This window comes from Protopterus annectens, chromosome 5.part0 (assembly GCF_019279795.1).
Source record: "Protopterus annectens isolate FY-2018-M chromosome 5.part0, PAN1.0, whole genome shotgun sequence".
Taxonomy (NCBI): Eukaryota; Metazoa; Chordata; order Ceratodontiformes; family Protopteridae; genus Protopterus; species Protopterus annectens.
In genome coordinates, this window is record NC_056735.1 from 958,814,025 (window position 1) to 958,836,332 (window position 22,308).

Here is a 22,308-nt window from a genome sequence, read left to right on the forward strand (position 1 = left end):
GCCATGTTGCTGCTTTGGTCCTGACTCTGGACGATCGAAGGGGGGCATGGAGATCCAGGATTTGTAGGAATTTAGTATTAAAATAAGAAACAGCTTCATCAAGTTTGAGGTGTTTCAGAGGTGACCAGTTACAGGCTTTTAGTTCATTTTGAAAGCTATCTACTTGGAAGTGTTTTTTTGTACGAAAGGTTATAAAGGTGTTATTGGTAGGATTATGAGCCTTTTGCCTTATTATATAGGTTAAAACATGGTCGCTAATGTTATCAGATAGTGTTCCTGGTATATAGATTTCAGGATGACTATTTACAAGGATCCAGTCAAGAGTGGTTTCTTTATTACTAGGTTTGTGGATTCTTGTGGGGGTGTTTATTATTTGGGTGAAACCATAAAGGTTAATGTGGGTGTTAGGATTAGGGGAGCTACAGGTAGTCCAGTCAATATTAAAGTCACCCAGTACTATTGTTTCGTAAAATAAACAGACGTTTAATGACTCCAAATTAATGTTAGCGCTTTCGGCTAAATCAAATATTTAGCCTTCCTCAGACAAACAGCAGAACAGGAAATGACATTTCTTAAAATATATGTATAGAACCAATTGAAATAAAGTGCATTTAGTAATTAGTTGTAACTAAGGTTACCTTAAAAGTATATATCCATTGCAAACAAAGCCCTTGAATAAAAGTAAAGATAGAGTGCCTCTATAGGCATTTACAGTGGAACAGCAAGTGATAGTTTGTTGCAAGTAACTTCATTCAGCAAAATATTTACACAGGTGTTAAACTCTATAATTACTGGATTATTTAATCATACAACTTGCTTCATACTTATGTGATGTGTTAAAATGTTATAAAACAGTGAATGATAAACTAAAAATATTTGTGTATATTTTAAATTGTTACCAAAAATATTTCCACAATTTGGAACATTATTTCCACATTTAAACATTAAAAATATTGATTAGTTTTGCCCAAGAGAATTCCTGTACAATAATCATAAAATAATACAATTTTACATTAGTGCATTCTGTTAGGAATAATTGATGTTGGGTCCATTTCATATCCAAATGAGAGACCTTCCCTATATGTGTTATCTGTTATATGATAACCATTTTAATACACATTTTATTGATAGGTTGTCATTGATGCCAGGTAATAAATGTGCTCTAGTTCAGACTCTGCCACATCAATTCAACTATCTCTAACCTAATTTGCCAGGGGCCACCCATTGGATCTGGCATTCTTTGTTGGAGTATAACAAAGTTGAAGGAATGCCCTGTATTGCTAATAATATGCTTAGCTAGGGCATTGTTCACATCCCTTCTGCTAATAGCATAAATGTGTTCGTATTCTTCTGGTCTTGAATCTACTGTCTTGCCAATGTAGAAAGCTTCACATTGGCTACACAGAGCAGCATATACCATGAATTTTGATTCACAGTTGTAATGCTTGCTTATTTTATATGTCCTATCTTTAATGTTGAACTGAGTGCCCACTCTAATAAATTTGCATTCTGCACAGGCACCACATTTGTACATTCCTTTGGGGCGCTGAGAAATGAACTTTTTTGGTGCCCTTTCCAAAATAGCTTTAAGGTTTTGGCCTCTCCTGTATGTTATGTTGGGTTTTTCACCTAATGCTGTAGACAAAGTACTGTCATGATTAATTACGTCCCAATTCTTATACAGGATCTCCCTAATTTTTCGAAAATCTAGCGAGAAAGTGTGTAAAAAAGACACATAACCAAAAAGATCTTAACAATATGACCACACTGGAATGGGATTTTCTCCATTTATTAAGGGATTGTAGGATCCGTGTCATGAAACCGGATAAAGGGGGTGGGGTGGTTTTAATGGACCACTTTAAATATGTGGAATACATGAAGAAGCATTTGGATACACCAGCTTATAAGGAAGTATCTCTGAATGAGATACATGGAGCCTACAGGAAGATTAATAACATACTATATGATTTACTTATGGAAGGTTTTATTATTCCAGAAACGTATAGATATTTGCAGATGCCATCCCTCAGAATCTCAGCCTTCTTTGGAACACCAAAATTACATAAACAGCTTTACTCACCTCCGTTCAGGCCTATTGTTGATGGCAGGGGTTCGCACCTACGCATGTGCAAGACTAGTTGATAGTATTATTAAACCTTTACTAGCACAGGAGGCACATATCTGTAAGGACTCTTGGTCCTTTCTGAAAAACATTAATTGAATATACCCCGGACATAGTTTTCCTTACAATAGATATAAAAGATCTGTATACAGTTATACCACAGGATATAGGCCTTAATTGGGTGAGAGAATTTATGGTTGCCAAGAATGTTGACAATAACACCATTTATTTGACTGAAACACTCTTGGAGATGGTTTTGGTAAATAACTTTTTCTTTTTTGAAAACAATTTTACCTTCAAACCTCCGGAGTAGCAATGGGGTCACCATGTGGGGGTTAGATCGCCAATGCAGTACTGTCACATTGGGAAAAGAACTTCTATTTAAGGATGAGGTTTTTAAACAGTATGTCTCCTGGTATACCAGATACCAGGATGACATTTTCTGTTTATGGAAAGGCAATAGTGAGGACATCCCTAACTTTATAGAACGAATGACCAACATGACAAACTTTTACAGTTCACTTTTAACATACAGGAAAGTGAGATCAGTTATTTAGACATTCTTCTTACAAAGGATGTTAATAACAAAAGACTGAAAAGTAACATACATAGAAAATCCACATATTCTAATAGTTTTTTGCATTTCTCCAGTAGCCATCCCTACTACCAAAAAGATCGGTTGTAAAGGTCAGTTAGTGAGGGCGTCACGATGGTTACTGATGATCTGGATTTCCAACATGAATGCAACAAACTAAAAATATGTTCTTGGCAAGAGGCTATCCACTTACTTTGATTGACAACATCATAGTGGAAGTAGTAAATAAACGGAAGTCAGGCCATTTTATTCCCCTTCTTAATAACAAAACTTTCGGGAAGAAGAATTGGCACTAATTCGTTAGTCTGCCAACTAGAGATAGAAGTAAGGACACTAATTATAATGTGTCTTTTTACACACTTTCTCGCTAGATTTTCAAAAATTAGGAGATCCTGTATAAGAATTGGGACGTAATTAATCATGACAGTACTTTGTCTACAGCATTAGGTGAAAACCCAACATAACATACAGGAGAGGCCAAAACCTTAAAGCTATTTTGGAAAGGGCACCAAAAAGTTCATTTCTCCCAAAGGAATGTACAAATGTGGTGCCTGTGCAGAATGCAAATTTATTAGAGTGGGCACTCAGTTCAACATTAAAGATAGGACATATAAAATAAGCAAGCATTACAACTGTGAATCAAAATCTGTGGTATATGCTGCTCTGTGTAGCAATGTGAAGCTTTCTACATTGGCAAGACAGAGCGTAGATTCAAGACCAGAATACACGAACACATTTATGCTATTAGCAGAAGGGATGTGAACAATGCCCTAGCTAAGCATATTATTAGCAATACAGGGCATTCCTTCAACTTTGTTATACTCAACAAAGAATGCCAGATCCAATGGGTGGCCCCTGGCAAATTAGGTTAGAGATAGATGAATTGATGTGGCAGGTACACGAGAATAGAGACATTTATTACCTGGCATCAATGACAACCTATCAATAAAATGTGTATTAAAATGGTTATCGTATAACAGATAACACATATAGGGAAGGTCTCTCACATTTGGATATGAAATGGACCCAACATCAATTATTCCCTAACAGAATGCACTAATGTAAAATTGTATTATTTTATGATTATTGTACAGGAATTCTGGGCTCTTGCACAAAACTAATCAGTATTTTTAATGTTTAAATGTGGAAATAATGTTCCAAATTGTGGAAATATTTTTGGTAACAATTTAAAATATACACAAATATTTTTAGTTTATCATTCACTGTTTTTATAACATTTTTAACACATCACATAAGTATGAAGCAAGTTGTATGATTAAATAATCCAGTAATTATAGAGTTTAACATCTGTGTAAATATTTTGATGAATGGAGTTACTTGCAACAAAGTATCACTTGCTGTTCCGTTGCAATGCCTATAGAGGCACTCTATCTTTACCTTTATTCAAGGCTTATGTTTGCAATGGATTATACTACTTTAAGGTAACCTTAGTTACAACTAATTACTAAATGCACTTTATTTCAATTGGTTCTATACATATATTTTAAGAAATGTCATTTCCTGTTCTGCTGTTTGTCTGAGGAAGGCTAAATATTTGATTTAGCCAAAAAGCCTTAAATTAATTTGGAGTCATTAAACGTCTGTTTATTTTACGAAGTAGTCTCTCATAGTGTTCTTGTTCGTTGTTACGCTCTTTCAGTACTATTGTTTCTTGAGGAAGTAGAGTGGAAAGGCTACTAAGAATGTTTTCAAGGGTATTAGTATTATTTCCAGGCGGGATATATGTACAGATTATAAAAATAAATTTAGATTTATTAAGTTGTAGTTTAATAGTTAGGGTTTCGGCATTGGTATTAGGAGGTAGAGGTGCATTATAGGATGAAACTTGAAGTTCTGATTTATACAAGATAGCTACACCACCACCCTTTTTGGAATTATGGTCACATCTGAGATTAAGACATAATCAGGATTAGGGTGCCTCCCTATTGAGGATGGAATGATTTTGCAAATGCTTTCTTGCTGCATTATTCAGATGGTATGTTAATGAAATGTAAGTGGAGATAAATGCATGTTTGCAGTTAACTATATGATAGGAATATAAAATGTGATAAAATAATAATTTGACCTACAGCTGTAGTTGAACCTATGACACTAATAAAATCATCAGCCTATAAACATGATAATTAGCTCAACACACCACATAGGAGCTTCTAATTTATTATATCCAGCAACCTAAGAGCTGTTACAGTAACTGTTTCACAATGGTGATTTAGTCTGCCTTTACTCTGTATTTCCATAGTGCAGCAGATTTAAGCACATTTGAGCAAAAGTAACCGGACTAATGTGGCTGAAATTAAAATCTTCAGATTTTGCAATAGAAAGTTAAATGGCATTCATATAATTCAGGACTGGTGCCCAATGCCATTCTCTGCGCAAATGCTGAGGATGAAAACTGAAGGCTTTTCGATGGGCCATTTCTGGCCATGTATGTTGTGTGTGATTCTGATTTTTGACTAGATTAAATATGTGAAAAAGGGCTTGATAGGACAGTGAAAAAAATGGGACTGGCAAGCAGATGGTAGGACACAGGGGAAAGAACACAGGAATTTGCAGGAGGGTGGTGGGAGAGCACCATAGCTCTACACTTCTTTACCGCATGGATTTCGAACTGTACACATAGTTTCATGACTTCAGAGAGTCACCACACCAAGGATGGGTGGCAACAACAAAACAATGTTGTATAGTCAATTGCATGAAATCAAGTGGTTTATGATTACACATAGATGAAGTGGAGAACTATGTATGGGGTTTAATATTTTTTTTTTTTTGGGGGGGGGCTTGTGCTCATTTTCTGTTTTATTTATTTATTTATTTATTTTGGAGAGGGAGAAACATTGGGGAAGATGCTTACGAATGTGAGGGTCAGGTAAATAGGGTAGCTTATGTAGCAGGTACAGACACACAGGACACATAAGACAGACAGGAATGGTGATGGACAGAACAGGTTGGAGGAAACAATGATTGGGGTTAGGTAGGGGACCTAGGAGTTGCATCCATGTCCAACTTGAGAACAGTGATAATCTAGTCCTCACCCTCTGAACTGTCATCACTGTCTCTTGTGTCAGTACCAGATGTGGCATTGATATGGCAATACAGCACATGACTTTTTCACTCCTGTCAATTTGGGGACCAAGACCCCTTGTCATAATGCCCTCCACCAGCCCTGTTAGCTCCTGATCAGTGACAAAACTGCCAACTCCACTACTACTGCTCCTGGACGGTACCACTGCAACAGCAGCTATGAAAGCTACCTGACTATGGTGGAGCTTGTAGGGCAAGAGTTGTGAAGGCAATGCTGACAGCTTGTAAGCTAGATATACTGGGTGTCTGTGCTGCCTGTTGTGGTGCAACTGCAGCCAGCTGTGGAGGTATGGCAGGCCGAACCATAGTAGTTGGTCTACCTCCCTGTGCTAATGGTAAGTTTGTTTTCAGCAGCAATGTATTAAAAAAAAAAAAAATATATATATATATATATATATATATATATATATATATATATATATACCATGGTGGGGCAGCAGTTAGCGTTGCCACCTCACAGCAAGAAGTTCTCCCATTCGATTCTCAGCTGGAGTGCCTTCTGTGTGGAGTCTGCATGTCCTCCCCATGGTCGAATGATGTCTAAAGACATGCAGGTAGGTGCGTGCATGAATGGGTGTGCCTTCTTTGAAGGCTGGGCATCAGGCTGGCAACTCAGCACCGTAAAAATCCACTGCCAATCATTAATGGACTGGAGTTCCTCTGTAGCAAACCCTAACAGGGAAAAGCCAAAAGAATTTTTATATACATATATATATATATATATATATATATATGTGTATATATATATATATATATATATATATATATATATATATAGAGAGAGAGAGAGAGAGAGATACATAGCTATAGATGTATATAAGTATAAAGAGCGATAGGTTGATGGAGACAAAATGTAGAAATAAATCAATGGCATGTCATGTTGATAAATTATTTCAATATATAAACCAAAATAAATACACCTTGCCCACAACCAGATATGATGAGACAGCATTAATGAGTCATAAAATCAATTAATCACAATAATATGATATGCTAATAGAATCACATATTTCTATCTGCTTTCTAAGGTAGCAACTGTATTTGCAAATATTGAATTGTTAATGTCATGCAGTATTGAAGTTAATATCTTATAAGTACTATCTTGTAAAAAAATCTAGTGTCTGGCTCTGGGTATTGAACTCACACAATTAATCTGATGAACTCATTGCCTAATACAATAACCAAGACCTATTTGAAGCAAGCATGTAGGTTTAATGTAAAAGTTAAGGTATTCTTGCTCAAGATGATATACAGTGATGGACTGGAAATATTTCTGTGCATTGCATTCAGACCTGATGCATACTTACCCCATGCCTCTGTGAGACACGTTAGTCTCTTCTGATGCTTCTCACAGTTTTCTGCTTTCTCTGCTGCAACTGTACAGTACATTGAAGAAAAACAATATATATATATATATGTTTGTGTGTGTGTGTGTGTGTGTGTGTGTGTGTGTGTGTGTGTGTGTGTGTGTGCTTATTAACTGTTACTGACCCAGTAGAACCTACTTGTTAACAATGTAATTAGTGGTATACTAGTTTATATCTGAATGTAGAAATAGTTAAGAGATGCCTGTGTATCTTACTTAGTCATGGGACTACATTTGTATGTGAAAGGTAGTGTTTATAAATCATCTCAGATGCAGTTACATGACCAGAGTAAAATATGGTGGTTTAGGCTAAGTATATACTTTGTAACACATATTATCATAAACATACGTATGATATGTGACAACTCAATAATTATAAAAAAAAATATTGTGCACATCATACATGGTCATGTGCACTCCACATTATATATCATCATCAGGTTTAACATACTTTACACTCATTATATTGACCGAGCTAGGAAAGATGTGCAGCAGGTAAAGGTGATAAAGGATAATGAGGGAAACGTACTCACAAGCAAGGAGAGTGTGTTGAGCAGATGGAAAGAGTACTTTGAGGGGTTGATGAATGAAGAGAATGAGAGGGAGAGAAGGTTGGATGATGTGGGGATAGTGAATCATGAAATGCAATGGATTAGCAAGGAGGAAGTAAGGATAGCTATGAAGAGGATGAAGAATGGAAAGGCTGTTGGTCCAGATGACATACCTGTGGAAGTATGGAGGTGTTTAGGTGAAATGGCAGTGGAGTTTTTAACCAGATTGTTTAATGAAATTTTGGAAAGTGAGAGGATGCCTGAGGAATGGAGAAAAAGTGTTTTGGTACCGCTTTTTAAGAATAAGGGTGATGTGCAGAGCTGTAGTAACTACAGAGGGATTAAATTGATCAGTCACAGCATGAAGTTATGGGAAAAAGTAGTGGAAGCTAGGTTTAGAAGGGACATGATGATTAGTGATCAGCAGTATGGTTTCATGCTGGGAAAGAGCACTACAGATGCGATGTTTGCTGTGACAGTGTTGATGGAGAAGTACAGAGAAGGTTAGAAGGAGTTGCATTGTGTTTTTGTAGACTTAGAGAAAGCATATGACAGGGTGCCTAGAGAGGAGTTGTTGTATTGTATGAGGAAGTCGGGAGTGTCAGAGAAGTATGTAAGAGTGGTACAGGATATGTACGAGGATAGTGTGACAGTGGTTGAGGTCTGTGGTGAGAGTGATGGATGCATTTAAGGTGAAGGTGGGATTAAATCAAGGATCAGTTCTGAGCCCTTTCTTATTTGCAATGGTGATGGACAGGTTGACAGACGAGATCAGACAGGAGTCCCCATGGACTATGATGTTTGCAGATGACATTGTGATCTGTTGTGAGAGTAGGGAACAGGTGGAAGAGACCCTGGAGAGATGGAGATATGCTGTAGAGAGAAGAGGAATGAAGGTCAGCAGGACTAAGACAGAATATATGTGTGTGAATGAGAGGGAGGTAGAGGAATGGTGAGGATGCAAGGAGTAGAGGTGGCGAAGGTGGATGAGTTTAAATACTTGGGATCAATAGTTCAGAGTAATGGTGAGTGTAGAAGAGAGGTGAAGAAGAGAGTACAGGCAGGATGGAGTAGGCGGAGAAGAGTATCAGGAGTGATTTGTGACAGATAAGTACCAGTAAGAGGGAAAGGGAAGGTCTACAAGAGGGTAGTGATCCAGCTATGTTATATGGGTTGGAGACAGTGACAAAAAGGCAGGAGTTAGAGCTGGATGTGGTGGAGTTACAGATGTTAAGATTTGCACTGGGTGTGACGAGGATGGACAGGATTAGGAATAAGTATATTAGAGGGTCAGCCCAGGTTGGAAGGTTTGGAGACAAAGCCAGAGAGGCAAGATTATGTTGGTTTGGACATGTGCTGAGGAGGGATGCTGAGTATATTGGGAAAAGGATGCTAAGGATGAAGCTACCAGGTAACCGTAAAAGAGGAAGGCCTAAGATAAGGTTTATGGATGTGGTGAGAGTGGACATGCAGGTGGTTGGTGTGACAGAGCAAGATGCAGAGGACAGGAAGAAATGGAAACAGATGATCCTCTGTGGCGAGCCCTAACGGAACAACTGAAAGATGATGATGATGACACTCATTATATTGCAGGAATGATACATTTGTTGCAATAAACGTAGTTAAGAAATTCATGTGCAATCAAAATGTGTACAAATGACATTCTGACCCCCTCTGTAAAAGTATTTGTCAACTGGATTCAAACCCAGCATTAATTGCCTGCTTTCATTCTCTAAGATCACTGCAATTAACACCTTGTGCCACAGGGAAAATGACCAGTCAGGTGGAATTTATTCACTGAGTACTATCAGGAGTGCTGATATCCTTACTGGTGCCAGGCTTGTTTTCACTACAGAAGGGATCTGAAATTACATTTTTCACTTTTTTTCCTTAGGAAGTAAACTGTAGTGCATTGCTAGAGATAACTGTCAGTCCAGAATGTACAATGCCAAATGGTGTGCACATGACAAGAGAAAAAATACCAAAATAGAGCGAACATGAAAGAAGGAGATAAAATGTACAGTTTTGATACTACCTCAACTTTGTTGTCTTTCAGCAAGCTCCTTAAGCTTCATTTACATTCACACAAACACCACTATCTCTGGATTAGAGCTCTAGGACATCAGGGCATTCCTTAGACATAGTTGAGAGTCTTTTCAGTATGTGCCACACACACATGCTTACTCTGCGAAGATACACAATGAGGCTACATTTATTCAAGATGTGACAAAGCATAAACTGACATTACAGGTGCAACAGAACCAAGGTGTGAACTTTGTCCTGTGTAATTCACTGTCACATGGTTGTGATACTGGCAAAAGGGAAGATAATCTTTCTTTACACAATATAAAAACTGCAACACCGCAGCTCTTTTCTTCTCTTTATTTTGTGAAAACCATTCCCTTACCTATGCTTCTGTAACAAGACCGCTGTGTGCTTTCCCTTGCAGATTATATATGTTTCAATGAGAAATCTACTTCCTTAGAATTGCAGAAACACTCTGCTCAGAGGCAGAAACTGTTGTCATAAATAATTTATACAAATGTTAGGAATGGTGCTCTTTTAAGTCAGTCAATATAGTTACACACTATCTTGCAAGTTCCTTCTCCCTAACACACCCTCAGTAAGTATACATCAAAGAGGACTGACTGTGAAAACTTAATTATTCCTGTAGTCAGAGTAATCATTTACACTTGCAAGCACTTAGCAGGTGACATTTCTCAGTGCTTGCCCTTGCAGAAGTAGGTCATGTGCTTGTAATTGTGTCTGCCCCCACTCCATGTTTACATTCCCTGCACTTGATGCAGATTTTAAAATTCATGAATGCAAATGAGTTCACACATATTCACTGTGCTCATGGAGCTGAATCTGTACTATGTAAAGGTAATCATGTGGGTAAAGAAATTGTATCATGGTAAGGGATACTTTTCACTTTCTTGATTTCTGCTGCATCATGCTTTAACCTGGAACAATATATATGAGTAACCCTAATAAAATTTGATTTAATAAAACAAAACAGACTCGTCACCACTGCATCAAATGCCATGAAACCATGCCTGAATTCCTTATATCTAAATCCCTTTTTATATTATGACTACAGAACAATAACAGAAGAAATATTGATGGTTTGAGTTCAGCATGACTACATTGATGCACAAATCAAATCTGATCAATGTCTTCATCAACTTTTATACTTCTAACCTGTACATCAGGATCCACAAATGAGAAAAGAAATGCCAAGGTTTTATAATTCCCAGTGCCCTTATATGTTATATCAATATATTTGCACAAAACAAAATGTTCAATGTCCTCCCACTACATATTCCCTAACTAAATAACAGTGCCTGTGAATGTTTCTCCTAAGTCAACCTATATCAACACAAACTAATTTCAAATTAAAAAAAAATATGTACAGCCATGTCACTTTTACAATGTAATTAGTAAATCTAACATTACCAAAATATCAGGTCCATGGATAAAACCCCTATATGGCTGCATGGGTTAGGCATAGTGATGTCACACCGTAGAAGATGTACTCCTCATCCTCTGAACCACAGCCCTGCAGTTAAATTCCTCGCTCTGGTTTTGGCACATCTAAAGATGGCGGCACATGGGAAAGCATGAAGTTGAGCTGGTCCAATAAGGAGCCAAAGATTATGGTCTACATCATGAGGAATTCTACCTACTGAAAACTGAAATGGAGGAGGCCAGCACTGAGTGAAAGCAGGCTGACATCTGACAGGAGTTGTGTGACCACCTAGGTTTTTCAGGTTGGGGTAAGAAGGTCTGAGTTTAAATATTTCAACATTTTATTTTTTCTTCTTACTTACATGCTTTTTAAGAAATAATATAATAGTAGTTTAGAAATATATGTTGTATGAATTCAGTGCAAGTACAAATGTATGTGTGACTTCAAAGATGTATGCATATGTATGCTAAAGGGTAGAAATGCATTTAAACATATTTGTAAACATAGTTTCATATGTTTAAAAGCATGTACATGTATGCATACACACACACACACACACACACACACACACACACACACACACACACATATGTTTGTGTGTGTGTGTGTGTGTGTGTGTGTGTGTGTGTGTGTGCATGTGTGTGTATGTGTGTGTATGTGTGTGTGTAGATATCTATATCTATAGATACATATCTATTCTATATCTATATCTGTATATATTTTATTGTATAACATTCCTACAGAAATTATGATGTATCAGCTGCTGTCTTGATTGTATTATCCATTGCATGAGACTAAAACCTCATTTCTACTGATAAGAAAGTGAAATCCTTTTTTTCAATGTAAATTTGTTGCAATTTTTGTAACTTTAATAGAACTTTTCGCTCCAGGCTTCTGCTGAAAATGGGTCTGAGTACTGAGTCAATCTATCCCGATAAACAAAAAGCAATAAATATATACACATGTTTTTGAGAACTTTTTTCCAATTAAAAGTTTTTTGGCTGAGGTTGTGGTGGCACACTACTCTTGTTGGTCCACTCCCCACCCCTGTTTCTAACTCGTTTCTTAGCCCACTGTTTGCCAATAATCACCCACTGCCAGTAGCCTGTGTTATGTTTTAGGTTTAAAATGATTTCTTTTTACAATATTCAGTTTCTACTTCCCTATGTTTCCCTGCACTACTTTGGCTAGATCGCTCTGTTTAGTTTTACATTTTCTTTTCAAAAACAAAACTCACTACATTCCCTCAATTAACCTTATCTGAATTTACTCATGGTTGTTAGGTCCCTGGACATTGCTAATAGTTTTTCATCAAAGTTTCTCATTTCTCATGACCCAGCCAGCTCTGTTCGCCATTGTTACACTCAGGATCACTCCGCTCCCTTACTCTACCCCCATTCCCACCCACCCCAGACTTCATTGCCTTTATAGCCATCCACACTTTCCCCTCCTCCTCCAGAACCTCCCTTCTTCCCTATTGCTACCAATAACAACCTACTCTACCCCTCCAACTCTTTCCTGCACCTTCCTTCTACTACTCCTATACTTCATACAACCCACCTGTTGAAACCTTTCATACTTCCACTTACTTATACACATTCCATGTACACACGCACACTTATCTCATGATGTTACTTTCTTGTTCACACTCCTTCTGCTATTCCTAGTCTATGTCTCCTCATATTATATGCAAATTAACCCACTTCATCTCCCTCCTACAACTACCCACTTTAACTCACATGCTGAAATGTATTACTTTTCTCACATATCCTCCACTCTCTTTCCTGCCACACCAGCCTTACCCTCCCCAAGATTACCCCCCCCACCCACACATCTCTTTCTGTCCAAAAAAAAATAAGTATAAGATTAGTTCCTTCACCTCCTCAAAGCAATCTTTACCCTTATAATGCTTTACATTTGTCTGGTGATATTTCATCCAAATCCTGGACCTCACAGTAATCCACCTTTAACCTTACCTACAACACAATCAGTACCCCAGCACTCTAACTCCACCTCAAAGCATCTATATTTTTTTCCATCGACATCCATAGTATTGTTAATAAAACAACTGAATTTCACACTAAGGTAGCCCAATACTGTCCCAATATAATATCTATATCAGAAATCTGGCATAAACCACACATCTCAGATAAGGAAGTTTTCCCTCCTGGATACAATATTTTACATTGTGATTGAACAACTAAAAATGGTGGAGCCATTGCATAGTTTCCTCTGACAAACTCACCCTTTCCCCCTTATCTAACCTTCCTCCTTCATTTCTCCCAGCTGGACTCTTAACTCCCAACTATAAACTGAACAACCAGAAAAGTTTAGCCATTGCTGCAATCTATATTCCACCTGGTGATAATATACCTATTCTAGAACAAATCCTCTCCTGGTTTACTAATAACATTATAAATGAAACCATCCTTCTAGGTGATATAAACATTAATTTGGTATCACTAACTACAGCCTGTCCAAGCTCCAGCATAAACTTATATAGCTTCTTTCAGCTGTTCTCAACCCCCACACATTTTAGTAAACCAAATAGCTTTCCATCCATCATCAGCTGCATTCTAGTCGCCAGTCCTAAACTCTGTCACTATCCTCAGTCTCTACCTGACACAACTAGTGACCAGTCTCTCATCTGTGTCTAAAGATTCTCCCCCCACCTTACTAGACCCTATAAACTCATAGAATGCCAAAGACTATCCAATTTCCATCCAGACTCATTTAATAACATTTTTATTATCTATGAACTGGTCCTTCCTTTATAACCTACCACTTGATGATGCTATTCAACAATTTAACACAATGTTTCTAAATACTCTTAACTCTCTCATACCCCCTAGAACAAAAAGAGTTAAATCTCAATGTTCCCCATGGCTAACCCAAGTCTACATGCTCATTAATACAAAAAGAGTAAGAGAATGGAAGCTCTGGACTTAGACCAAACTACCCACTCACTACCAAATATACTAGGAACTACGCAACCTCACCAAAAAACAACTCATCATTGACAAAAAATACTGTAAACCCCAAACAGCACACAACAGAAATAACCAAAAATCCTATAATACTATCAATCAAATCATATACCCAGGAAACTCCTCTATGCCTAATCCCTACTCTAATAATAACAGTCCACAAGAGACTGCTTCCATCTTCAACTCTTACTTTATCAATACAATTAGTAAACTCACACAGACCTCAAACTCCACTGAACCCTTAAACTCTTCCATCCCTCCTAAACTCAATACCTCCTTCTTATTAAAGCCAGTTTCTACAAACTACATCAAAAATCTTCTCCTCAAACTAAAACCCTGTTCTATATCAGTAGATAACCTACCCCCACTCTACCTTAAGATCGATGCCAGTTCTATAGCCTATCCAATTTCTATCTTCATAAACCACTCAATTAGTTAATTCACTGTCCCCTCTCTGTGGAAACAATTCTATACAATACCCCTCCACAAAGGTGGAAACTGTACTGAACTTTCTAACTATCTACATATAGCAGTACTATCCCTTCTCTCAAAGATACTAGAAAAGTGCATACATAAACAAATCTTAGACTATCTCATCCTTGAAAACCTACTGTCACCTGCACAACACGGCTTCCATCTTCACCACAGCACCACAACAGCCCTTATCTTTTTCACACACTCTATTGCCCTAGCTAGAGATAGTAGCAATCTGGTCTCCTGTCTCTTTCTAGATCTTTCTAATGCTTTTGATACTGTCTGTCATCATATTCTTCTGTCCAAATTCGCTAACCTTAATCTTTCCACTCTTACTTCTTCCTGGTTCCAAAGCTACTTATCCAACAGACAACAAGCTGTCAAATGGCTCTCCTCTCTGTCCCCCTTTCTCCCTATTAAGATGGGAGTTCCTCAAGGATCAATACTTGGTGCCTTACTTTTTAACATCTTTTAAATCAACCTCCTGTCCACAGTCATCCCTTATATAGTATACTGATGATTCTACAATCATCACTACTTCTGATACACTGTCTGACCTTTATACCCTTACTCAAAAGTCTTTCAACCTCATTGAAAATTGGCTCTCCAGTAATCAACTCACACCGAACCCTAAAAAGACTAATCTTCTACTTTTTCCCTAAATCACTGTTCCACCACAAGGCCACATTTACCATAATATCCCTTAACCACACAACCATTAAAGTTGAAACGCGAAACCCACACTAAGCTTCTTGGTGACATCATAGATGACCAACTTAAATTTGACCTACATGTGTTTCAGTGCATCAAGAACACCCATCAAAAATTAGGCTTACTATACAGAAATAAAAAGTTCCTATCAAATGAATCTAGACTGACACTCCCCCACACTTACCTTCTCCTTAATGTCAATATACAAGCCAATCTCCTCTCTAAACTGGAAATCATGTATAATAAAGTAGCCAGATTTGCTTCTAACCAGCCACCTAAATCTCATCATTGTCTTGCTCTTACGATGCTAAACTGGTTAGAATTCTCTCATCATCTTCTACTTTTTCAACTTACTATCATCCATTCCACCCTGTATAAAACCTTCTTCTGCCCTGACATCTCATCTTTAGTCTCCCACTATACACCATCCAGAACTTTTAGGAGTTCTGATCAATATCACCTAGAAATTTATAAACACAAAAGATCTTGTGAACAAAAACTGTACGGCTACTTCCCAGCTCTATCAGGGAACAAGCTCTCTTTGTTCTTAAGAGAAATAAACCAGACTCAAGAAAGCCCCAAAACACCACTTAAATACTATCTGGACTTGTCACTGTAAAAATCCTCCCCGAATCTCTATTCCCTCCACCCTACCCTATTCCTTCCTCTTTCTTATTCTCCTTCTATATACTGTCTCAGTTACTGCCTCATCTTCTCCCATTTAGATCAACTTACACCTTCGTTTGCTCATTTGTCCTCTGTACCTAACCTTCCCTGTCACATAATTTTTCCCTTCCTTACTGACCACTCACTGTTTACTTACTCCTTCTATCTTTAGAACTTACTCACTTCTCTTAACCTCCAGTCTTAACTGCAGACTATCTCTTTGCTATGTCTCTTTTACTTATAGGCTTGCTTCCCTGCACTCTTTTGCAGCAATGCACCTTACTCTTTTATAAATTTCCTATACTTAAATCATGTTATACAGTTAGTATGTCTTTTGCTCTGTGTAATACTGCTCCAGTGTTAACTCTGTACAAACACATATTGTTTATATCTGTCCTGTTGAATTTTATACTTTTGTATTTACTAAACTTGTATTTTTCTGTGGAGATTTTCTCTCCTGTCCACCACTGAAAAATAGTTTTAGCTCAGTCAGATCTTCCTGGTCAACAAATGCCAAATAAATAAATAAATGATAAATAAATATATATACATACACACACATACATCTTTTAACTTATATTAAGGGACATAAAGGTCACAGAATGCACACAAATACTTCTTATTTATGAGGAAATTGCATATGGTCTGTAAAGGCGTACTGTGGTGGTTAATAAATGTAGGCATAGCACAGTGGAACAAAGAGACAGGTAAACAAAAATATGCACCATTTTGTTCTTTTTTCTATAGCTGATGAGGGAATCAGTTATAACAGCTGCCAGGCACAACAAAGACTAAAGAAGTTAACTGAGGTTGCCTGTGAGTATGCAAACATTAAGCATTCAGTTCTATATGATACGTTATATATATTTTTAAATAAAGATGCAGAAGTAAGTACTGATGAAAAATGAATGAACAAATAACCAGCTACCAGTAAGCAATTGATGCACAATCAGTTTCATTAGCTTATTGCAGATATTTTTTTTTATTTTTAATGGTTTGCCATATCTTTCCTTTAACCTTTTTTATGCTTTTCAGTTGCATAATGCAGAAAATATCATCACTGTGAAATTAAGTACAATTTCATACCATAAAACTGCTTAGTCCATGCTTATAAGAACATTTACCAGACGTTTTTCTGCATGTAAAAATATACTACAATTTCATGTCTTACACCTTTTATATGCTAAACACTGTTACTATATTATATACGGAAGTAGCACCAAGTTATGAATAAATTCACTGTGTCCATTTTGTGTTTCTCTACCCACCCTCTCTCTTTTTCTTATATTAATTATTAATTCATTTATATATTTTTTCCTTTCTCTCCCATTTATGTTCATTTCTGCACAGCTGCAGAGATCCCAGGAACAGCCCAGCTATGTACCTTCCAGGTTAAGGAATGTTCTCCCTCTGCATAGCCAAGCATGTCCTCGCAGAGTCAGTGCAGTTGCTCTGGCCCTGTAGGCATCCTGATGAGGTACAACTTGGTAAGCCAAGAAACATGTGAGCTTTGGGACTTAGTAGAGGATTTAGTGGAGGAGGCAATGAAGAGGCAACTCAGGCCAACTTAGATCCATAAGAATCTTCTTCAGTGGGTGCAAGACTTGCTGTCCTATTTGGCTCTGACCACCAAGCCACAGCACGCTTCCACCACCTCAACATCTGGGTCTTCCACTGCACAACCATCAGGCAGAGGAAACATTAGACATCATGCTGACTGGGGTATGCCTGGTGACAACTCCTCATCACTCCCTTGTTTTCCTAATACTCTCTTCTACACCCTCTAACCTACTTCCTTCTAAATTACCGTTTCATATAAAAAAAAAAAAATTGAAAAATAGAGGGACCTATCCCCCACGAAAAATATAAGTATAGAGTTTCTCCTCTCTAACCTTCTCCAGCAATCTAGTAAAACATTCTCGATGTGTTCCTTATGTGTGTCCCTTTTTGTTATGTCTCATGTTTTTCTATGCTTCCTGTCTTCCCCTTCTCCATCTTTCAATGACATAATCATGGTACGCACATAAGAACACCACTATAGAAAATGTATAAAACCCCTTTGTATTTTTGAAAACTTATGAACAGTTGTGCTGCAAACTGATTGCCTTAACTCTCTGTCAGTACTTGTAACTAGCTTGTGCATAGATACGCTCATCCAAAATACTTGAATTATTCCAAATTCATCCAAGCATTTACATTTGAATGTACATCACGCATAACTGGTTTCACCATCTTTAAGCATTTAAAGCAAGTGGACATTTTTTGCTAAATATTTTGCATTGCTGTAGTCATCTCACATGACCTGCGCTTGCTTTATTTATATATAGGCATAGCTGCACTATCTGCAGATAACCTCTATGAAAGTGCAAACCACAGGACTATAAATACCACTCTGTCATTTTTTTTTTTTACATTGTGATCATTCACATGTTGCATGTAGTTTAGAAGCAATGATGCTTCCTGTACTATTCCTCAGGATATACTGTTCCAAAACCATGCTTGATACAAAGCTCATAAGTCTTGAATCATGGTAGCCATGCAAATAGTATAAACACAAAAATATTCATTACACACAGATATTCTCAGTGGTACTAGTGCTGACATTTCCACTCATAATCTTGATTTTTTAACTGTCAACAATGACAAAATTTATGAACATTTGTATTATATTTTTACAAGTTAATGACGGCAGCTCATTAGTCTTACCAACTAGATACATAGTACATGTAGGACATTTGTCTAGTTGTGAGCCTCTAAATGAGGCCTTACCTGACATTTTGGCTTGTTTTTTTTTTTTACCAAGATATTGATACAAATATGAACAATGCATTTGTCATCATCTGACATGATCAAGTCATCTAAACAACTGCAGTAGACAGAGGTCAGATAGCTTTTATCCTCACTAATGTAAAGTTTCTGTTGATACCTTACAATACTTTCCAAGTAGCTCAGAGTTCTGGAATTATGACACTATACCACATTTCTATCTTCAGCTCTGCAAGCTGATGTACTTTGTTTTATCCTAAATGCTTTTTTTTCTTTGTGACTGTGTGTTTTATGCAGCAAACTGATGAGGTACAACTAAAATAGCAAAAATGTGGATTATCAATTTTCATGACACATATCTTGGAGCATGAACCTGAAATGTTTGCACTATGCATTACTATTTTATGCTAGTCTTGTTGAGTTATAATCAAAGTTAGTTACTGAGTAATTATGTTGCTAAAAGATGCAAGCTAAACAAGAAAGCAAAGTTACCACGGGGGAGGGCTTGTTAATACATGAAATTCCATTCAGAAAAGGATTTAATTTGACTGGGTTATACCAGTTTATGTGATGGAATGGTACAACTGCTTGCCTGTCTTGGACCAGCTACACATATTTTCAGGGCCAGCACCAGAGATATCAGCATGAAAGTATGGGTTAATTATTCCATGTTGTTTTCTTTTTTAATCAACTCATCCTATGAAGTCATGAATCAGGGCTTCTTTAAAAGTAATCACACAAAAATACAGGTACATTTAAAAAAAAAAAAAAAAAACTGCACATGGGATGGTTCTTACACAGCCATGGGGAAAGCAGTTTTTAAGTTAAAATATAAATTCTTTAAGTTGGTTGTCTACATTTACAATACTTACAAGGGCAGTTTGCAAATTAAAGACTAAAGAATCATTACTTATGAAATTGTTGTTGCCACTTCTGTGTGCCCAGAACTAGATACAATTTGCTATACTACCATAAGGGACTTGGGTGAGGACTTTTGTTTGACGGACATCTAAAATAGTGCTTGGATGATCCTATAGAAGTGCCTGTAGAAGTTTCCCAGTGTTAGTGAGTCAAATGATAAGCCACAGAGTTAAAGAAGCCAGCTCAAGAAAGCTCCATGTTGCCTTAAGCAGCTGCTGGTATGAAAGAGAATAAACACAAAAAAGTGCTATGAACTCTACTGAGTTAAGTTTGGTGCTATGATGCAAGGAGGAGATGAAGTGGTACCCTCCCTATGCCACAGCACTGGAGAGTCACATATGCTTTCCTGCCATTCCCAGTCATTCCACTCTTCATTTAAAGTTCAGGGAAGAAAAAGCATGACCAGTTTCACCATCCTATAGTGGCAGTAAAGGGTATAATTTCAAGCACTGAGGCCCTTGGTGTTACAGGAAATTCTTCTTTACTTAATCAAGGATGCCACCCATGGTTTCAACTACCACCTCTATTAAAGCTCATCACTTCTATGCCTCTAACTGGACGTGGTTCTCCATTTCTGAGGATGTGTATTCTATATCACCACTGGGTCACCTTGCAGGTTATTCTGACCAGTCTCAGGCACTTAAATAATTTGAACATTAATAACTTTAGGTCATGTTGCACATGTCAGCTATTTCTGCCAGTAATGACCCTATAAATGACAGGATTATAACCCAGAACTAACTAGTGAAATAGTACTGAATCCATTAAGAAGAAAAAACAAGCAGTTAAATCAATAACTAAGCAAAGCACTACAGTTGGATCAATAAGCACAGTTTATTAGTTGTAATTGACAAAGAATCTGGTTGAACAGGTCAGTCTTTTATACTTGTTTAAAGACGAAGTAATGCTGGCATGCACAAAATAAAACTTATATTTTTCCCTTGAATGGGAAAAGTATATATATGCCTGTCATCTCCTATGCCGGTCACAGAGGTAGCTTCAGAAATGCTGCATGAAGCATTTTATTTTTAAACAAGGTGTTATTGTTGTTATAAGCATTTCGTTTAGCTTTAACATCACATTAATTACTCATTTTATTTATGCTATCTGGTGAAAAATAGATAATTATTACTGTATTTTATATTTGCCTGACTGTACTATTCAGTAACAGAATTAATGAAAATTTGCAGCATACGAAAGTAAAAAAAAGTATAATATAAGGTAATATAGAGCTTCATATAATCAGATCAGTAAATCTGCAGAAGCTTGTCATGTATCCTGGGCAACCCACATAGGAGAGGCATATACATGTTTCTGTTCTTTACATTTAGATATCATACAAAGTAAAAGCAGTTCATGTGTTTCTGTCCTTTTTTATATTTCAGTAATTATTATTAGCATGATTTATACTTTAGTTTATATGTTATCACATGTTTATGAATATTTATAATAGAAAATTGAAGATTAACATATATTTTATGATATTTTCTCAACAGAATATTCACTATCCTATAACAGACTATAGTGTGTCAGTGTCTGATGTGCATTCCATTCATTCCATTCTATTGTCTTCCAGCTAACAGAATTACATTCTAATTTTTAATAGTAACATGCTGACAGTGTACTTTCTGACAGCTGCTGATACATCTCATAACTGGTTTACATCCACCCTTTCACATGAAGTAATTACAATCAATTAGAACACCACTATAGAAAATGTATAAAACCCCTTTGTATTTTTGAAAACTTATAAACAGTTGTGCTGCGAACTGATTGCCTTAACTCTCTGTCAGTACTTGTAACTAGCTTGTGCATAGATGCGCTCATCCAAAATACTTGAATTATTCCAAATTCATCCAAGCATTTACATTTGAATGTACAACATCACGCATAACTGGTTTCACCATCTTTAAGCATTTAAAGCAAGTGGACATTTTTTGCTAAATATTTTGCATTGCTGTAGTCATCTCACATGACCTGCGCTTGCTTTATTTATATATAGGCATAGCTGCACTATCTGCAGATAACCTCTATGAAAGTGCAAACCACAGGACTATAAATACCACACTCTGTCATTTTTTTGTTTTTACATTGTGATCATTCACATGTTTCATATAGTTTAGAAGCAATGATGCTTCCTGTACTATTCCTCAGGATATACTGTTCTAAAACCATGCTTGATACAAAGCTCATAAGTCTTGAATCATTGTAGCCATGCAAATAGTATAAACACAAAAATATTCATTACACACAGATATTCTCAGTGGTACTAGTGCTGACATTTCCACTCAAAATCTTGATTTTTTAACTGTCAACAATGACAAAATGTATGAACATTTGTATTATATTTTTACAAGTTAATGACAGCAGCGCATTAGTCTTACCAACTAGATACATAGTACATGTAGGACATTTGTCTAGTTGTGAGCTTCTAAATGAGGCCTTACCTGACATTTTGGCTTATTTTTTTTTTACCAAGATATTGATACAAATATGACCAATGCATTTGTCATCATCTGACATGATCAAGTCATCTAAACAACTGCAGTAGACAGAGGTCAGATAGCTTTTATCCTCA

General features: G+C 36.9%; 1 protein-coding gene across 1 annotated transcript in view; it reads left to right on the plus strand.

Annotated features, from left to right (window-relative positions):
• The window catches only part of HGFAC (HGF activator), a 1,210,481-nt gene that overhangs the window by 1,081,624 nt on the left and 106,549 nt on the right, over positions 1 to 22,308 (plus strand). The window lies entirely within an intron of this gene.